At 38.5% G+C, this 18587-nt stretch overlaps 1 protein-coding gene across 1 annotated transcript in view; it reads right to left on the reverse strand.

Moving 5' to 3' along the window:
• Positions 1–18587, reverse strand: part of adam12b (ADAM metallopeptidase domain 12b) — a 175725-nt gene that overhangs the window by 109139 nt on the left and 47999 nt on the right. The gene's annotated exons all lie outside the window — the stretch shown is intronic.

Consider the following 18587-nt stretch of genomic DNA (forward strand, 5'->3'; position numbering starts at 1 on the left):
CTGTATCATGGCTGACCCTGCGCTTTCTGACATGCTTCCTGACCTGCTGGGGTATGCGAAGAAAAGAATTTCACTGTGCTGTAATGTATATGTGATCAATAAAGACTCTTTATCATTATCAGTGGATGTTCATGGAAGTCCACTTCTTAGTTGGTCCGCAACTCTTCTAGTCTTTTTGAATTTGTTAATAAATTTACACAGCGTCATGTGTGATGTGCTTGTCATGCTCCCTGTTAAAGTCCATCACAACCTTGTGACAACTTCCCGATCCAGCCATGAGAATGATTTGCCCTATATGATAATTTGCCCTATATGTTTGGAAACTTTTGGGTCACTCTGTAGCACAACATGAAAATGATTCTTATGATACAGTAGACCTGACACCCCCTGCCTAGTCCTGCATTACTGATTCACTGCTCAAACCATTTGAACGGGTCTGAATGCTGATCAGTGCAGGAGAGCAAAGCAAACATACATACTGGACAGAGGGTTTAATCTCTGTCCAGATATCATTGGTTATCAAAGAGTGGGAAAATATTGCCACATCAAGATGTGCCATGCTGAGTGCCATACTGAGTGGTATAATAAAATCAAAAGGTGCTTCAGTAAAGTATTAGTTTAGGGGTATGTACACTTATGCAACTAGGTTATTGTACCTTTTTTTTTATTTTTCTTTTCTTTTCTGATTGTTTTTCACTTTATTTCTACACTTTGCAATTACACATTATGGGTGGGAAAATATTTATCTCAGTGTCTTTTCTTTTCTTTTTCTTTCTTTCTTTTTTTTTTTTTTTTTTTTTTTTTTTACATCACAATAACCTACCATTTTAACAGGGATGTGCAGACTTTTTATAACCATATTTTAGACACCAGTATGCCATAGTGTCAGAAACCCCATGGGCAAGTCTATTTGAGATTACTTTAAGTGATTGATGACTTCAAGTGATGATTTAGATATGCAGTTTGCACAGTTTAATACTTCAGACACCATGTCTTTGGGGTGAGGAGAAAATTGTGGATCTGCTTCACCTTGGAAATAGTATAGCATTAGATATGCAAATCAATTGTGGCATGGCTATTAAATTTCCCTCTTAGAAAACTTACTAGAATAATTATTTAAAAACATTTTACGACTTGTTTATAGATCTATTTGCATCTGGTTTTATGGCTGCAGTAAAGTCATACACTGTCACTAAGTCATAGACATTCATTGCTTTTTCAAGGCATAAACTGAACTGCTATTCATCCCAGGTGATTCATCCCTAAGTCAGGATCTTGTGATCTCCCTGAACTATCATATCTCAGACCTCATCTTCCATCACTGTACGCGACCTTGGGGTAACCATGGACAATCAACTGTCCTTTTCCTCTCGCATTGGTAATCTGGCATGCTCATGCTAATTTCTCCTTTACAACATCAGTAGGATTCGTCCATTTCTATCCACACAGGCCACTGAGGTGCTTGTTCAGGCCCTCACCCTCAGTCACTGGACTACTGCAACTTAGTCCTGGCACAGCACCATTTAGCCTCTGACACAGATCCAGAATGCAGCTGCACAACTTCTTTTCAACCTTCCTAAGTTTTCCCACATCTACTCATTGCTACGGTCCCTCCACTTGCTTCCTGTAGCTGCCCGCATCAGATTTAAAACACTGAGGCTTTCCTATAAAGCCAAATCCACCCACTTGCCTCAAAGCACTTATCATACCCCGCACTGCACCAGGAGTCTGATCCTCTATCACTGCTTGACTGGCCCCACCATCTCTCAGGGTACAAGTAAGGCATTCATCAAGACTCCTCTGTGTTCTGGCACTTAGGTGCCAGAATAAACTTCATCTAGATGTCTAAACTAAAAACAACAAAAAATTGTATTGTCTGTGTGCTTTTCTTAATATTTTACCTGCACAACAGAGTTTTTATTTTTAATTTTATAGACTGATAGTATTCTTTGCCAGTGACCTAGTGAACCAGTATCAGGATGTATTGAATGATAGAGACTTCAAAGCATTTCTCTGGATAAGGGCGTCTGCCAAATGCCATAAATTTAAATGTAACTGTATAACTTCTCTTCATCTGGAACAGTATTTTATTAGAAAACAAGCCACTATACACTTTTTGACAACCAGTAACTATGCCACAACACTGAGTGAAACAGATCCATCTCTCCAGCTAAGAAGGAAACTGAACAGCTGTCCTAAAACTAGGTACTAAATAAAGAAATAAATAATTAAATCCTGTATAAGCTGTATAAATCCATAATTCTGGAAAGCCTGACAAGTAGGAGATGTTGATATTGACATAAGAGCAGTTTAGTTATGTTAGATTAGAACTTAAGAAGAATTTAACTTATATTTACCTATAAGAAAAGGAGCATCTATAGTCTATATGAATCTATAGATTCAGTCACCAGGTTTACATTTCAGCTGCATTCAGTAAAGACAGCAGGGGGAGATATACTGCTAATGCTAATACTGACATTATTCCAAATAGCCTAGTATTTCATGTGATGTCAGACTGTATAATGTCAGTGTAGAGTAGGGGGCTGACAGCTTCAATGTTATTGTGACTGTCTTTCATTAAGAAGATTCATTTTCACGTATACTAAGACTGCCCAAATACACTTAACTACGTACATCTTCAGCAGCAAGAATTGTTAACGTTTGCAAAAGTAAACTAGTTAGCTAATTAAGAGTATAACCATTTTCTCCTCCTGATGAAACATGCTGGGATCGTGACCCTGGTATCCATACCCAGTTTAGAGATTTGGGGGGAAAGTACACACAGCAAAGGTCACAGAGGTAATTACAATCTTACAGTGTAGCTGCAAAGATAAATTCAACTTTGAACCATAAAGGGTTAACCATGCTTTGGTACTCACTAGTGCTTAATAATCATGTGTTGAATAAGTATCACTATTGTTTCAATATTTTAAGTGACATAAAGTATGCATATATTCTGTATTCTGAATTGATTAAAGGAACATTCCTCAAATCACATTCTTCAAATAAAGTAAGTAAGACTTGCTGGAAAAATGTTTAGCGAAACAGAGCGTTACCAGAGAGACAAACAGCCTATTGCAGAACATGAACATGTCTTAGATTTTTAAAACATATTTTAGAATTCATGCTATCTAAATTTGTGAACAAATCTTTTGCTGATATTAGCTGCCTGAGGATAAAAATGCAAAATGAAGCGTTTGGGGTAAAAAAAAAAACTACTGTACTATGATGTTCATTAAAAGGTGTGTTGTGCCCTGTTATTGTATTATAATCAGACCCTGGCTCCATATAGCGTTAAAAGCGAAATACATAGTTAGTCTGTATGTTTTTATAGACAAATGATAGACGTACCTCTTTTCTCTCAGACAAAAATTTTGCCCCACCGCTTTTGGAGTAGTGGTGCCATCCCTGGGCAGAGAATGCCATCATGTTCTCTCATATGTTTGTAAAACTTTTTGTGATAATTGGTTCCTTGATTTAGGAATAGGAAACACCTCTCCACTTCGTGCATGGCATCAGTCAGTTTCACATCATTAACTGCTTTATTTTTTTCTGTCTTTCTCCATGCTAATAATTCTCAGCTAATCTAATGGAGCCTCATCCATCACTCCTCAGCTCATTGCACAGGTCTGATCTATCTCTCTCTCTCTCTCTCTCTCTCTCTCTCTCTCTCTCTCTCTCGTTCTGTGTGTGTGTGTCCTGACTCATTCCACTACTGTGGATATGTGAGTGATTAGTGTGGACTAGGACATACAGAGAGTCAAAAGACAGGCGGCAACTACTGACAGTTTTGAGTCATGTTTAAAACTTGTGTCATTAATGCAAAAAAAAACAGACAAAACACAAAAACAAGACAAAATAAAAGCATTTGATCAAAGTTTTCTTCCCCAAAACAAGACTCCATTGTCAGTTGTGTACTGATTATTGCATACAACATAAACATGATTGTGTGTGGTTACTTCAGCATCTGTGAGTAACGCCACAGAAGAGCCAACGTAGTCAATTTCAATGCATTTTCTATTAGCTTAACCAGATGTCTGAACTAACAGAGTGTAAAGTCAGCTCTCTGTTGGACAATTACAGGAGAAAATAGAGAGAAAGAGCAAGAAAGACAGAAAAAACACAAGTGTGTTTAGTGTTGTGACATTAATTAGTTTATCACACCTGAATACATTTTGGACAAGTAGGTCCAACACACCAAATCTCAAAAACCTAAATTCTTTCTGTGGACACACAACATCAAACATCGCACTTATTGTGCTGTAGCTTCCTTTGAAAAATTTCCGCTTGGACCTGCTGCTCTGTTAAATGTTTGTCTTTTCATTCTCTCTCTCTCTCTCTCTCTCTCTCTCTCTCAAAATCCCCTTGTCCTTCACTGTGTATTTCCTATGTTTTTGCCATTATCATGTTTGCCTGATAAAGAGGGTACTCACTTCCTGGTTTGGCTGTTGACCTTCAGTGATGAGGTCATTAGGGTCAAAGCCTATGCTGGGAACAGGAAGTGAGACTGTGAGAGCGACAATTTAAAGTCTCAGCTGACTGAGGAAAAACTACAGCATGATTACTACAAAAGCATATATCTGATTTTACTTTTTGGTTTGTAAAAACTTTCTTTTGACATGTTGCTTTTCCATTTGGCAATTTGCCCAAGCATATCTGCATCACCGATTTTGGCACAGTCTAAGGCTACACATATTTGCTCATTGGCAGATGCAGCCTGCTACTGTACCTAATTTTTTGGGCATGTTTGACATGTTTCTCCCATGTTATTTTAAGCACCTTAGACATTAATTCTAGTCCTATGTCAAGCTTAGCTACTTTGTTAAAGCTGAGGGACTTGGGCAAGTATTTCAGTCAGAAATAGTGAGAGCAGCAAAATAAAAAAAATGGCCAAAGGGATGTAATTTAGAAGATTTAAGACAGATATGTTGTACATTCACAAACATAAATGCAGGATTTGTAGTTAGAGCCCCAGATGAAAGTAAATTTATGTTATCCAGAGCTATGATATCATGCTTTTAAGAAGAATTAAACTTTATACCATCACTGAATTCATACTGAAGGGTTTACTACTCATTCAGATATACACACACCTCATTTTTACAAGTCTCATGGATTGCCCATCTACCATCCATCTGAATTATAACTAATTAATCGTACATGATTTAGTCCAATACACACTGCAAACGTTACGCTGCTCCCAGAAGCACACAAACATTAAAGTTATTCTGCAGCAAGCTATTTAAAGTTTAAACAAGGTGTATATCATAAAGCATAACAGTCTTTATTCTCTCTAAGGGACAGATCTTGCTCTTTTTATGACAGTGTCACCTTATTAACAGTTCTAGAGTTGCCAGTGAACAAGGAAATGAGGTCAGTATTGAAATGTAGAACAGTCAGACTTACAGTCTATGAATAGGCCATTTGGGAGAAATAATCACTAAAGAAATAGTGCCAATAACAGTGATTTACCCAACGTTCACAGAAGTTTTGAGGGATGTATTGTGGAGATAAATACTTCAGGTTCATGAAGTTGTTGCAGATACAATGCATCACTCATGAACCAGTACAAATAAACCCAAATCCTGCATTCTTAAAGTCTCTAACTGTATGTTTTAGCCACAACTACATTACTCTCTAAGGGTTTTGAACAAAAACACCCTTCATGAGCTTTGCCAATAAACTGTGACTTTGACAGTTTTTGTTATACTAACCTATTAGCTTTGGTGTTCTTGGACAAAAGCTGATCTCAAACATATTGTTTACTACTAAAATTAATTGTAGAAGCAAAATAAATAAATAAATAAATAATGGTGCAAAATTCTTAGGCACCATAACTTTTTTTAATTTATATGCTTCAGAATTTTATGTCTCCTGCATTACTGTGCTTGTAGAAAAACAAGCACATTTATGATTTCCAACTATTAGATTCCAAAAACATTCAATCTTAGAGATATTTTTAAGATGATGTTAAAGGTTAAAGAAAGTATAAAAACATTATCGAGGCTGTCTGGGACTTGCCGAGACAGTTTCAAGCGAGAGCCAACTCTGCAGAAGAACAGTGTTCTCCAAGATGCTTGGAACAACCCCTCTTAAAACTGTGTGAGAGAATTGATACATTATTAAAGTCAAAGTGTGCTCATTCCAAATACTGAGTCATTTTGCTGTTTACTGCTCTATTATATAGATTAATTTTGAATATTTAGAAACCTTTAATTTCATTATTTGCTAAGAATTGTTGCTATACAGATTTTTACATGTGCCTAATAGTGTACACGACTACAAATAGGGAAGACTCTCATGTTTTAAAAGTTTTAAAAGGGGAGTCTAATCTAATCTAATCTGTAAGGTATAAAATACAATGAGATGTGCTGTTATAGGAAAATAATGAGGTGGTATGATGCAGCCCAACTTGAAGCAGAACTACTGTAACTATCAGAAATGTAATTATTTTCCCACAACAGCATGTTTCAAAGTATTTCCCAATGATTACAGTATGTACTAATCAAATAAAAGTATGTCATACCATTTGAGTGTTTATAGTAGTTACATTTAATATTATGGAATTCCCTCGAAACAAGTTCCACCTTTTAACACTTATATTAGAAGAGCTACAAACAAACGTTCCCTCGCTCACCACTTTGTTCTCTCTCTCTTGAAGTTAATAAGGTAAGAAAACATAGAATGTCATGTCCTGGCAGAAAAATTTACTGACTGCTACAAAGCATGTAACCATGACATTCTTTCCATAAAAGTTAAATAAACCTCTCCAAAATTCACCATATCAATGATTACATGTTTTTATTTGTTAAATAAGAGCAGGTTTTCTAATAGATTAAGTGGACTGTCCACAATGCAAGTCCCTGTGAATACATTGTTGCTATTCAAACAATAACGTATTAGAACGAGTGCATTAATATAAACCTGTGTATAGAAAACTAATCAGCACCTTCTCACCAATCAGAATTCAACTGTGCTATGGTAGAATAGAATAAAATAGAATAAGATAAGATGTACCTTTATTGATCCCCCATAGGGGAAATTCTAATTGACACAGCAGCACAAGTAGGATGAGTAACAACAAAGGAAGGAAGGAAGAAAGAAAGACAGACAGAAAGAAAGGAAGAAATAAAGAAAGAATGAAAGAAAGAAAGAAAATGATTTCCATAAATACCTATACAATAGAAATAATAGAAACAATAAAACAGATCTGTGTGTATGTACATATGCTAGAGTTCTATTTGAATATGTACATGTGCAATATCCTCAGTATTCATATACATGTGCAAGATCTATGAAATGGCAATTAACTGTTGAGTGTGTGTTTCTGTGAGACTCAGTCAGTGGGGTAGGAGGTAGTGGGTATTGCTGCATTGTGGAGTCTGATGTCAGATGGCAGGAAAGGGCCCCCCAGATGTTTTGAGGCATGAGGCTGGATGAATCTGTGACTGAATGTGCTCCTGAGCCTCCTCAGCTCAGCATAGAGAGGATAAGAAGGATTGTCCAGGCTTTCAGCTTCCCTCTCATCCTCTTCTCAGTCACTTCCTCCACCCTGTCCAGTTCCATCCCTACCACAGAGCTGGCCTTCCTCACCAACTTGTTCAGTTTGTTGGCACCACAAGTCCCAATGCCACCTCCCCAGCACACCACAGCAAAGAAGATAACACCGGCCACCACAGACTGGTAAAACATCCATAGCAGCCTAGTGCACACATTAAAGGACCTGAGCCTCCTCAGAAAGAACACCCTGCTTTGTCCTTTCTTATAGAGCGCCCCAGTGTTGTCTGACCAGTCCAGTTTGTTATTGAGTTGCACATCTAGGAACTTGTAGGTATCCACTACCTCCACTCTTTCCCCTCTTATGGTGACAGGGGTGGTGGGGCGAAGTCTACCACCAGCTCCTTGGGCTGGAGGTAGTTTTTGTTGCACCATCTTTTTAATGCTTTTGATAAGGTCTCTGTACTCCTCTTCCTTATTATCTGTGATACAGCCAACAATGGAGGAATCATCCGAAAACTTCTGTAGGTGGCACGTTCCTGAATTGAAACAGAAGTCAGAGGTGTAGAGGGTGAACAAGAATGGAGACAGTACAGTTCCCTGGGGTTCTCCAGTGTTGCTAGTCACCACATATGACAAGCAGCCTTGCAGCCTGACACTGCGGCCCATCATGATTGCATCCTCCATACCAATATCAGCCTGGTATGCAAACTGCAGCGGATCCAGGCAGTTATGTACCATGGGCCTGAAGTGCTGCAGAACCAACCTCTTGAGGTTCTTCATTACTTGAAGTTAAGGTCACAGGCCTGACGTCGTTGAGAGCACTGGGACGTCCTTTCTTGGGCACAGGGACTATGTAGGATGTCTTCCAGATCTTAGGTACCTTCTTCAGCCCCAGGGAGAGGTTAAAAAGATACCAGAACACTCCTGCCAGCTGCTCTGCACACAGATGTTGATGTTGTCAGGTCAACATCTGACCTTGTTAATCCAGGTCTTAGTGAGCTGTCGTCTCACCTGTATGGTTGTGATAGTGATGACTGGGGTGGTTGGAGATATGGTGGGGGTGGGGAAATGGGGAGGAATAGAATAGAAAAGCACAATACCACTATGTCTTTACTGTTACCAATACTTGTGTACTGTATTCATCAGACATCTATACCCATTCGATATTGTAAAAATCACTTAGATTTTCCAGTTATGAAATACTTTTTTCAAAATCCAATTTTTTTGGAATTCCAATTCCAGAGGATTGGTTTAAATTAATTATTTTTTCTCCAATATCTGATCTATTTGGGCTGGTATTGGCCTGATACTGATCCATGTGCCATATCATATTTACATGATATGATGTGATGTAATAACATAGGGCACATGGTGGCTTAGTTGTTAGCACGTTCACCTCACACCGCCAGGGTCGGAGGTTCGATTCCTGCCACTGCCCAGTGTGTGCAGAGTTTGCATGTTCTCCCCATGCAGGGGTTTCCTCCGGGTACTCCGAATTCCTCCCTCAGTCTAAAGACAAAGACAATAGGCTGATTGGTATGTCCAAAGTGTCTGTAATGTATGAATTGGTGTATGAATGTGTATGTTATTATGCTCTGCGATGGATTGGCACCCTGTACAGGGTGTACCCCGCCTTGTGCCCAATGCTCCATGGGATTGGCCCCAGGTTCCCTGCGACCCTGAAGGATAAGCATTATAGAAAATGGATGGATGGGTGGATGGATAATAATAACACAATGCAATGCAGAGAAACTATCCTAAGGAACTAATGCTTCAGCCTGGGGTGTCATACATTTTTTCAACGCACAGAATTCTTAGAACTCAGCATGTTGACAAAATACGAAAAACAAATGGACTGAACCATAGTTTCCAACTGCTAACAGCAAGAAATTGGGGGCAGGGGGGCTACTTCAGTTTTCTACTGGAGGAGACAACAGCCTCGAGTACAAGCTCTGCACTCTCCACCATCCTGACACTCTGACTGCAGTTTATGTCACGCAACACAAACTTCCAGTCTTCTTTTTTACAGACTGTGATGTACAGACTGAGTACCACAGAAAGAAATCTCGCGATTATAAATCTGACAAACTGCAGTGTGCACAAAATGCGCTGAACCTACCGCATGTTTCATGGAGCATAAACACGTATAAGAATCTGATGCTATTCTGGCAAAATGGGAAAATATGTTTTTGGTTTTTGAGATAAAAGACAGGGATAAAATGGTTCACATGGATTCATCTGAACATTATGCTTCATTATTTTACCATACATAATTTATCATGCACATGGATATGCTCCATTTCCTTCCGTCGCAACACTCTGTACTTTGTCATTTTAGCACCCAGCTCATGCCAAGCCTATCAATGTGATATTTCTATATCTCATAAACAGGAAGGGAAAATTTATTAGTTTAATGTTTCCTCTACCTATATGTCTCTCAATTCTCGCAATTTCCAGCAAATTAATGTAGGTATTGTGTTCATCATAGACAGACACATGTAGTTAGACAGAAATCACTGATGTTTGTGTAGCCACATCTCTAGTTATGTAGACACCCACTCTTGACAGGTAACCCATTTGAGAGGTTAAAAGCAGCAGAGCTCAGGCTGATATCATATTTGATGTTAGGCTTGGTGGATAGGAGCGAATTGCTTTAGAGGCAATACTCTCTATGGTATGTAATAGGTAATGTCAGACACCAAAAATAGCAGGTGAGATGTGTCAGAAGTCACAGCCTAAGAGATTTACAAGGAGAATGTGAGAGGTGTACAGGGAAGAGATGCAGAGAGAAAAGGTAAAAAAATAAAATACAATGCTTTAAAAGTTATTAATTTCCCAAGAATTAGTCTAGGAGGGATGAAATGGCCTGGCATGTGATTATGATTTAAAAAATATGAAGTCAAAGGAATGTTTTTCTTTTGGCCATGTAAAAGGTTATTGTTAACACTGTTGTCAAGGATGTGTCTTACTGGTTGAAACATGCTATAATTTTCTCTTATTTCTCTGTCCTATTGAAGTTTTGCTCTCTGAAGAACTCCTGATTACACATTAATGCTGGAGTCTGTTATTAATTTCTGCTCCTGGATGAACAAATTACCCGACGGCCTTGTGCAGGAGTAATTTTCAAAAGAGGGAAAGTTCATGTACACCTGGAAACCTTCACTGTGAAACTACAGACTTTATCATTAACCCATAATAACCTTTTCGCTCATGCTTCCTTTTTTCTTTGTCGTCCTTTTATGCATGCTTTATACATACTGACATGGCTATAATTAAAAGTCTTGATGTTTGTGAAGCAGATTTTTAAACAGGCCTTTCCATAAATTTCATCTAATAACACAATAGCCAAAAACCATAATAACAATTTCAAGAAAAAAACCTGACAATGTTAATCTGACAGCACATATTCTAAATGCAAGAAATAAGTATTTGTACAGTGACACAATTTTCATAATTTTGCCTCTGTACACCACCACAATGGATTTGAAGGAAGGGCTCATGATCCAAAGCATACTACATCATATGTCAAATATGGTGGAGGAAGTGTTCTGGCATGGACATGCATGGCTGCCAATGGTACTGGGTCATTGGTGTTTTTTGATGATGTGACTGCTGATTGAAGTAGCAGGATGAATTCTTAAGTGCATAGAGCTATAATTAATACTCAGATTCAGACAAATGCTGCAAAACTGACAGGACAGCTGCAGTAAAGGCCTGGTAAAGCATCTCAAGGGAGGAAACTCAGCATTTGTTGATGTCCATGGGTTTCAGGTTTCAGGCAGTCACTGACTGCAAAGGATTTGCATTCAAGTATTTAAAAAATCCTTATATTTATAATTATTAACCTAAACGGTTAAGGCAATATTTTTGTTAAATTCCTTGAAATAAAGCTGAAAGTCTACTCTTCCAACATATATTGATTGTTTCATTTTAAATCCAATGTGGTGGTGTACAGCGGCAAAATTATGACAGTTGAGTCACTGTCCAAATGCTTATGGACTCGACTATATGTGTTCCTCTGCTGCCTGATGTGTTGCCAGTGCCTGATCCTGACATACTTCCCCTGCTGTGACTCCTCACTCCCCTCCTTTCAGACCTGTCTGATTCATCCTAATGCTCTACTCCTGCCTGAAGCTTTCTGCACTTGTGACTCACCTTATGCTGCTATGAATGATCTACAATGGGTACAGTTTATACCCAAGTCTCACTCTTGCTTCAGTGGATAATCTCACCTGAATAAAACTGCTGCTGTAATAATTAACGACTGTCCCATGTTAAAGCCAGGACATTTATTCACAATATTCTTATACAGAACAACTTTTCAAAGTTTGTAGAATGGCATGGAAATCCCACTAGCAGGTGTCACCCAGAAAAGGATGGGTTTCCTTTTGCATGCGGTTCCTCTCAAGGTTTCTTCCTCATGCCATCTCAGGAAGTTTTTCCATACCATGAACTATTGTTACTAACAGTCCTGTGCAATTTAAGGAAACAAACAGATCTGATGGTCCGAGTGAAGGCAACTCCAAGACAGAACTATTGGTAATGGTTTTGTACATACAGTGCTGTGATTTCTTTTGTTTTTGTGTATATCTCATTCTGTCACGTCTCGAGACGTAACGAAGATAGGACGGATGTAAATGCAGTTTAACAGTTTATTAGAGACACAGGCAGGTAAATCCAAATCGTGATCCAAAAACGTAATCCAAAACATGCAAAAGGTCAGGCGATCGGCAAACAGGCATAAAAGGGGCAGGGCAGGGATCAATGTTGTGGTCACGGAAAACAGGGTCGATATACAAAACAAGAAACATACACAATAGCGAGGGACTGGGAGTGGAGAAACCAGCGTGGACTAAATCTAATGTTTAACCTAAATAACTCTAACAAGGAACCTAACATGGATACTAACTATGACTATGACTAACTATGGTAACAAATCAAATCAAAACTAAACTTAACTAATCTAATATTCTGCGCTGTGTGCTGGGAGGCGCACAGTATATATACAAACATGATCAGCGTCAGTTGCTGACGGCTGACACCAATCTAGACACACGTAAAACAACAGCCAATGACAGAACAGGGAGGAGACATAACAGAAACATACCAAAAGCACATGTCCAATGTACACAATGTCACAATTGTCAACAAACGAGAAGCAGGTGCTCGCGCACCTTGCTCATGCACGCGCGCCCACATGCTCTCCAGCGCGCTGCTTAAAGGGGAAACCGTGACACACACTAAATAGTTTTAGATCTTCAAACAAAATACAACATAAAACAAAGGCAACTTAAGTAAACACACAAAACAGTTTTTATTTATTTATTTATTTATTTATTGAAGCAAAAAAAGTTATCCAACACCAACGTGAAAAACGAATTGCCCCCTCAAACTTAAAATCTGGTTGTGCCATCTTTAGCAGCAATAACTATAACCAAATGCTTCTGGAGCATCTGTGTTTTACTTACTTCTAGGAGTAGGACTTACTCCTATGCTTTGGACCATTGTCCTGCTGCACAATCCAGTTGCACTTGAGTTTTAATTTACAGACTTTAATTCCAGACATTCTCCTTTACGATTTTCTGGTAGAGAGCAGAATTAATTTTTGTTTCCCTCAATTATTGCAAGTTGCCCAGGCCCTGAAGCAGCAAAGCATCCCCACACCATGCTTGATCATAGGTATGACATTCTTTTTGTAGAATTCTGTGTTACGTTTATTCCAGATGTAATGGGACCATCTTCCAAACAGTTCCACTTTTGAATCATCAATCCACAGAACATTCTCTCAAAAGGATCATGATGATTTGAGGATCATCAAGGTGTGTTTTGGCAAAATTTAGACGAGCCTTAATGTTCTTCTGGGTTAGCAGTGGTTTTCTCCTCACCACACTTACATGGATACCATTTTTGCCCAGAGTCTTTCTGATAGTGGAGTCATGAACAGTGACCTTTATTGATGCAAGAGAGGTCTGTAGGTCCTTTGATGATGTCCTTGGATCTTTTGTGACTTTCTGGAAATGTAGTTGCTGTGTTCTTGGAGGAATTTTGGAAGGTCGGCCACTTCTGGGAAGGTTCACTACTGTGCCAAGTTTTTCTATTTGGAGATAATGGCTCTCACTGTGGTTCTTTGGAGTCCCAGAGCCTTTGAAATAGCTTTGTAACCCTTCCCAGACTGATGTATTTCAATCACCTTCTTCCTCATCATTTCTGGAATTTCTTTCAATTTTGGCATAATGAGTTACTGGGTTAAGACCTTTTAACCAACTTCAAGCTGTTGAAGAAGTTCTATTTAAGTGTTGAGGGTTTGTAGTAATCAGGCCTGGTTGCGTCCAGTCCAGCTGAACACCATTATGAATGCAGTTTTATAGATTTGTGGAATTACTAACTAATTACTAACAGGGACAAATACATTTTCACACAGGCCCAGTTGGTATTGGATAACGTTTTTGCTCAATAAATACCATTATCATTTAAAAACTGTATTTTGTGTTTATTCAGGTTGCCTTTGTTTTATCTTAGATTTTGTTTTCATTTCTGAAACAATTTAGTATGAGCTATACACAAAACCAGAAGAAATCAGGAAATACTTTTTCACAGCACTGTACTTTACTCGGTTTTTGTTTTTTCTTGGACACTGACAGATTTGCCAATTTGCCATCACACATGTCTAGCGAACTTGCTGCTATCTAAAAGTGAGGTTAGGACAACATGATCTTCAGCCTTTCAATCTTTAGCTTTTCTTTTTTTTTATCAGCCTTACTATCTTTATCAAACCTATTCATTTATTTCATTCCTTTCATTCTGTACTTGTCTATTTTACTGTGTGGAGTAAAAAACAAGGGGGGGATGTGTGTGTGTGTGTGTGTGTGTGTGTGTGTGTGTGTCTGTGTGTGTGTGCGTATGTGTCTTAAGGTTAAACAGAGTAGCAGATCTAGTATTATTAGATCTTGAAGCCCACGTGATGTCATTCTGGCAAGAACAAACCCGAACACCTTCCCAATCACGAACACACAGCCTTGGCTGCTGCGGAGATGTTTTGAGTGACTGCAGTACTGACGTTTTCTGTATCCCTCCGTTGTGTTTCTTCCTGTTTGGCTGAATGAGAGGAAGAATTCGTATGGCACAATCTCTGTTTCTTCCTTAATAGCAGTGACATCTGTGGCAATGACTATAACTCACTACATCTTCCTTTATCACTAGAGGATGCATGACAGGATAAGTTTGATAGGTAGAATTTATTCATAGAACAGATGCAATGTTTGAGAAAAATGTTTGAAATGTCACAGCTGTCATTCTAGAAGCAATTATGGGTCCCAGGCACTTTATAAGCATTTTAAAAGATGAGTTAAAATGTAACGTATTCAACTTCTATTTCTGTTGGCATTATAGTTTATACAATAGCAATTACTGCAAGTTATTCAGCCATCAATTCTTATTAATGTGTCAAAGGTACATAATAGATTGGAATGACTTACTCCTGTACACTTAGGACTACTGGTATTTAAGTGTAGTCTTCATCTCATTTACATCATACGATATAATAATTTAGTGGTGTTATCATAAGAAGTAGCTGCCAATTGCAAGAATGGGTAGAATACTTTTAAAATGTATCAATGACTGAATACTGAGCCTACTGTTGTAAATTTATTGAGTAACATGTGACAGACTGTTGCAGGAAAATGGTCAACACCAAAGTTGATTATTTTCCAATAACGCCACAACCTGAAGTGTTTTATTCCACTTATACCACTGCCAAGGCTGCAATTATGTTTTATTAAAGAAAAACACGTCATAATTTATATCCATTGTGTATATCCATGTGTAATGTCCATGGAACATTTGTATCACGTACATTATATGGCCAAAAGTATGTGTATGCCTCACAATTACATATCCATATCTGAAACCCATTTCACCCATTCAAGAGTTGGTCACCCATTTGCTGTTATAATAACCTCCACTCTTCAGGGAAGATTTTATGCTAGATTTTGGAGCTTGGCTGTGGGGATTTGTGCTCATTATGCCACAAGAACATTTGTGGGTTTGGGCACTGATGTTGGGCAAGGAGTCCTGGGGTGCAGTCAGCATTCCAGTTCATCCCAAAGGTGTTCAGTGGGGTAATGTGGGTGTAATGGGCATAATGGTCAGGTGTCCATAAACCTTTGGCCTTATAGTGTATGTTATAACAGCTATAAACAGTCATTTCCTCACTAGCATCTTTTTTCTGTTCCCTTTCAAAGGGAACTCGATGTCTCGTTTCCTTCTCAGGGAACAGGGTTACCCGGACGTTTTGAAGTGGTAAGACCAAAAAAAAAAAAAGAAGCAGTTTCATGTTATGGAGAAACTTTCCCATGTCTGAAAACTTAAAATTATAGATTTACCTTTGACTGCTACAAAACCCTGACACTCCCTTTCTCCTCACACAAACTTCACCATATCACCATGTGCACACGTTTGTAATCCGATTATGCAGCACTTCCACTTGTGTAAGTTGCTACTATAGAAACAAGAGCATCTTAGAATAAGCACATTAAAATAATCCTGAGATTTGCCTGCAGACAGCTGTACTGTCAGAGCTGCTGTTATTGAAAATTAATCAAGTCCTTCTGGCCAATCAGATTTGAGAATTCATGAGCACTTTAGTAAGAAATTCCATTAAAGCGCATAAAAAGAGTAAGACATATAAGGAGTGGGTCTGGGAAGGTCCAAGAGGTGACAAGTCCACTGTTGCAACCCATCTTAGATCCCCCTGTGGTTCTTCTAAATATAAAATTACATCACAAAATCCATTTCTGCAAAGCCAAATTTCACTGCAGCGCTGAGCAAGTTTTCCCAATGAGTAAAGCAGATGATATAACACATCAGGTCTTCCATTTCATTTAAACATACTTTCATATTTTCAATTCGCACAAATTATAGGATAGCAAAAATAAATGTTACTTATCAAAGTAAAATATGCATGTGATTTTCATGCAGCAAGTTTTCCACTGAGTGCAGAGTGCAGCTCTTGGAGGAACGCGTCATTCTATAAGATTTCCATGCCCTCACACCTCATTCAGATACAGTCACCATCGTTCAGATGCAGTGAGTCACCATCCCTTTATTCACTGCATCAATCACTTTATTCAGTAAGTAGTCATAATTAATAACATCGAGTTTAATGGTAACAGGCAGAGTTTCAACAGGTGCACAAAATGTCACGTCACGTCCAATTTAACTATAGCAGGAAAAGGATTTTAATCTGTGAGTATCCACACACACACACACACACACACACACACACACACACACACACTGAGGAATGTCTGTTCATACATTATTAACCTACAGTGATGTATTTTTTTTTCCGGCCTATTGATTTTTTTAAAGCAAATATTATTTAAAAAAAAAGGTATTTTAATACATTATAAAGTAACTATTCTGAAATCTGCCATTTTAGTGTATGAAGCAATAACGCAATGATGTATCTGTTGATATCTCAGGTTTGTTCATCTGAATGATCAAGATTAAAATGACAGGAAAAAAAACATCAGTCTTACATTGAGTGATATATATTAGCCCCCCCCCCCCCCCGCCCAGCAAAAAAAAAACAAAAAACAAAAAATCCGGAAAAAGCCCCCCAAACAAAAGTGTACACACACACACACCTAGCTGACAAATCTGAAATAAGACTGGTCATGATCATTGAATGGGAGAGCTAAGAAATTCTTCTGTATTTCAGCTATATAGCTTGGCGTTGCTATTATGAAACCTTTACGGTTGAGCGTGTGGCCTCTTCACAGGCATAAAACTACTATAAACCTCACTGAACGTTCTGTGGTTTGTCCCTTCATGTAATTTGCACTTTGACTGGACAATGGTAGCTTAGTCTACTCACTTCTAGTTTCTCTAAATGCATTTTGAAAACTCATTGATTGGGACAGCAAACCGATTCATTTGTGTTTTTTATCGCTATTGTATTTCACGTGCGTCTTCGCGATCACTGCTAATGACTTGTTATGTTTTCGACATCGACACAGGCTTTTAAAAATTTGCTCAATGCACATGAACTCCAGGGGGCAATTCACCAGATGTTATACTGTACCTTGAAACAAACTAATAGGCTGCATGAATCTACAGTGTGGACTAGAAAGAAATCATATACCATTCTGTGTATTTTTACTTACAGTATAGCCATTGGTGGTGCTTTTATTCAAGCTTAAATAAGACGATGTGGATGCAAAAATTACGCCTTATTTTTTATTTTCTTTCAAAGACAGAGGGACGTAGCCCTACTAGCTCATTTATACCAGCAGGACCTGGATAGCAACTGCAGAAATGAACTCCCTGAACTCAAAACATACAGAGAATGGCTTATTTATGGTGCCAAAAAAAGCTTTTCACTTGTCAGTTAGTGTCCTTAGATGTTTTGTTTTCCTTTCTGAAAGAGATATACACTAACTAAAAGCTTTTAATTTATTTTACCAGGTCTATTAGGGTTATTAGTTCTTAATTAATAGCGAAGTGTCTTTTCACAGAGGTTTTTGTATCTCTGTGTGATTGTTTAATTGTGTCGCTGTTTGTGAAAAGTGCCAACATGCTGTAATTTATTGCTTCTAAATCTTGAGACACACACACACACACACACACACACACTCAACACCAGCTCCATAGCCAAGAAAGCCCAGCAGCATCTCTACTTTCTGTGAAGGCTGAAGAAAGTCCATCTCCCACCTCCCATCCTCACAACATTCTACAGAGGAACTATTGAGAGCACCCTGAGCATCTGCATCACTGTCTTGTTCGGAAATTGTACCTTATCAGATCACAAAACTGAGCAGTGGATATTGAGAACAGCCAAGAAGATCATTGGGGTCTCTCTTCCCTCTATCATAGACATTTATACCACACACTGCATCCGCAAATCCAACAGAATTTTGGATGACCCCACACACCCCTCACACACACACTCTTCACCCTCCTGCCATCTGGAAAAAGGTACCGAAGCATTCGGGCCCTCACAACCAGACTGTGTAACAGCTTCTTCCCCAAGACATCAGATTCCTCAATACTCAGAGACTGGACTGACACACACGCACACACTCACA

Source organism: Ictalurus furcatus, chromosome 9 (assembly GCF_023375685.1).
Source record: "Ictalurus furcatus strain D&B chromosome 9, Billie_1.0, whole genome shotgun sequence".
NCBI lineage: Eukaryota > Metazoa > Chordata > Actinopteri > Siluriformes > Ictaluridae > Ictalurus > Ictalurus furcatus.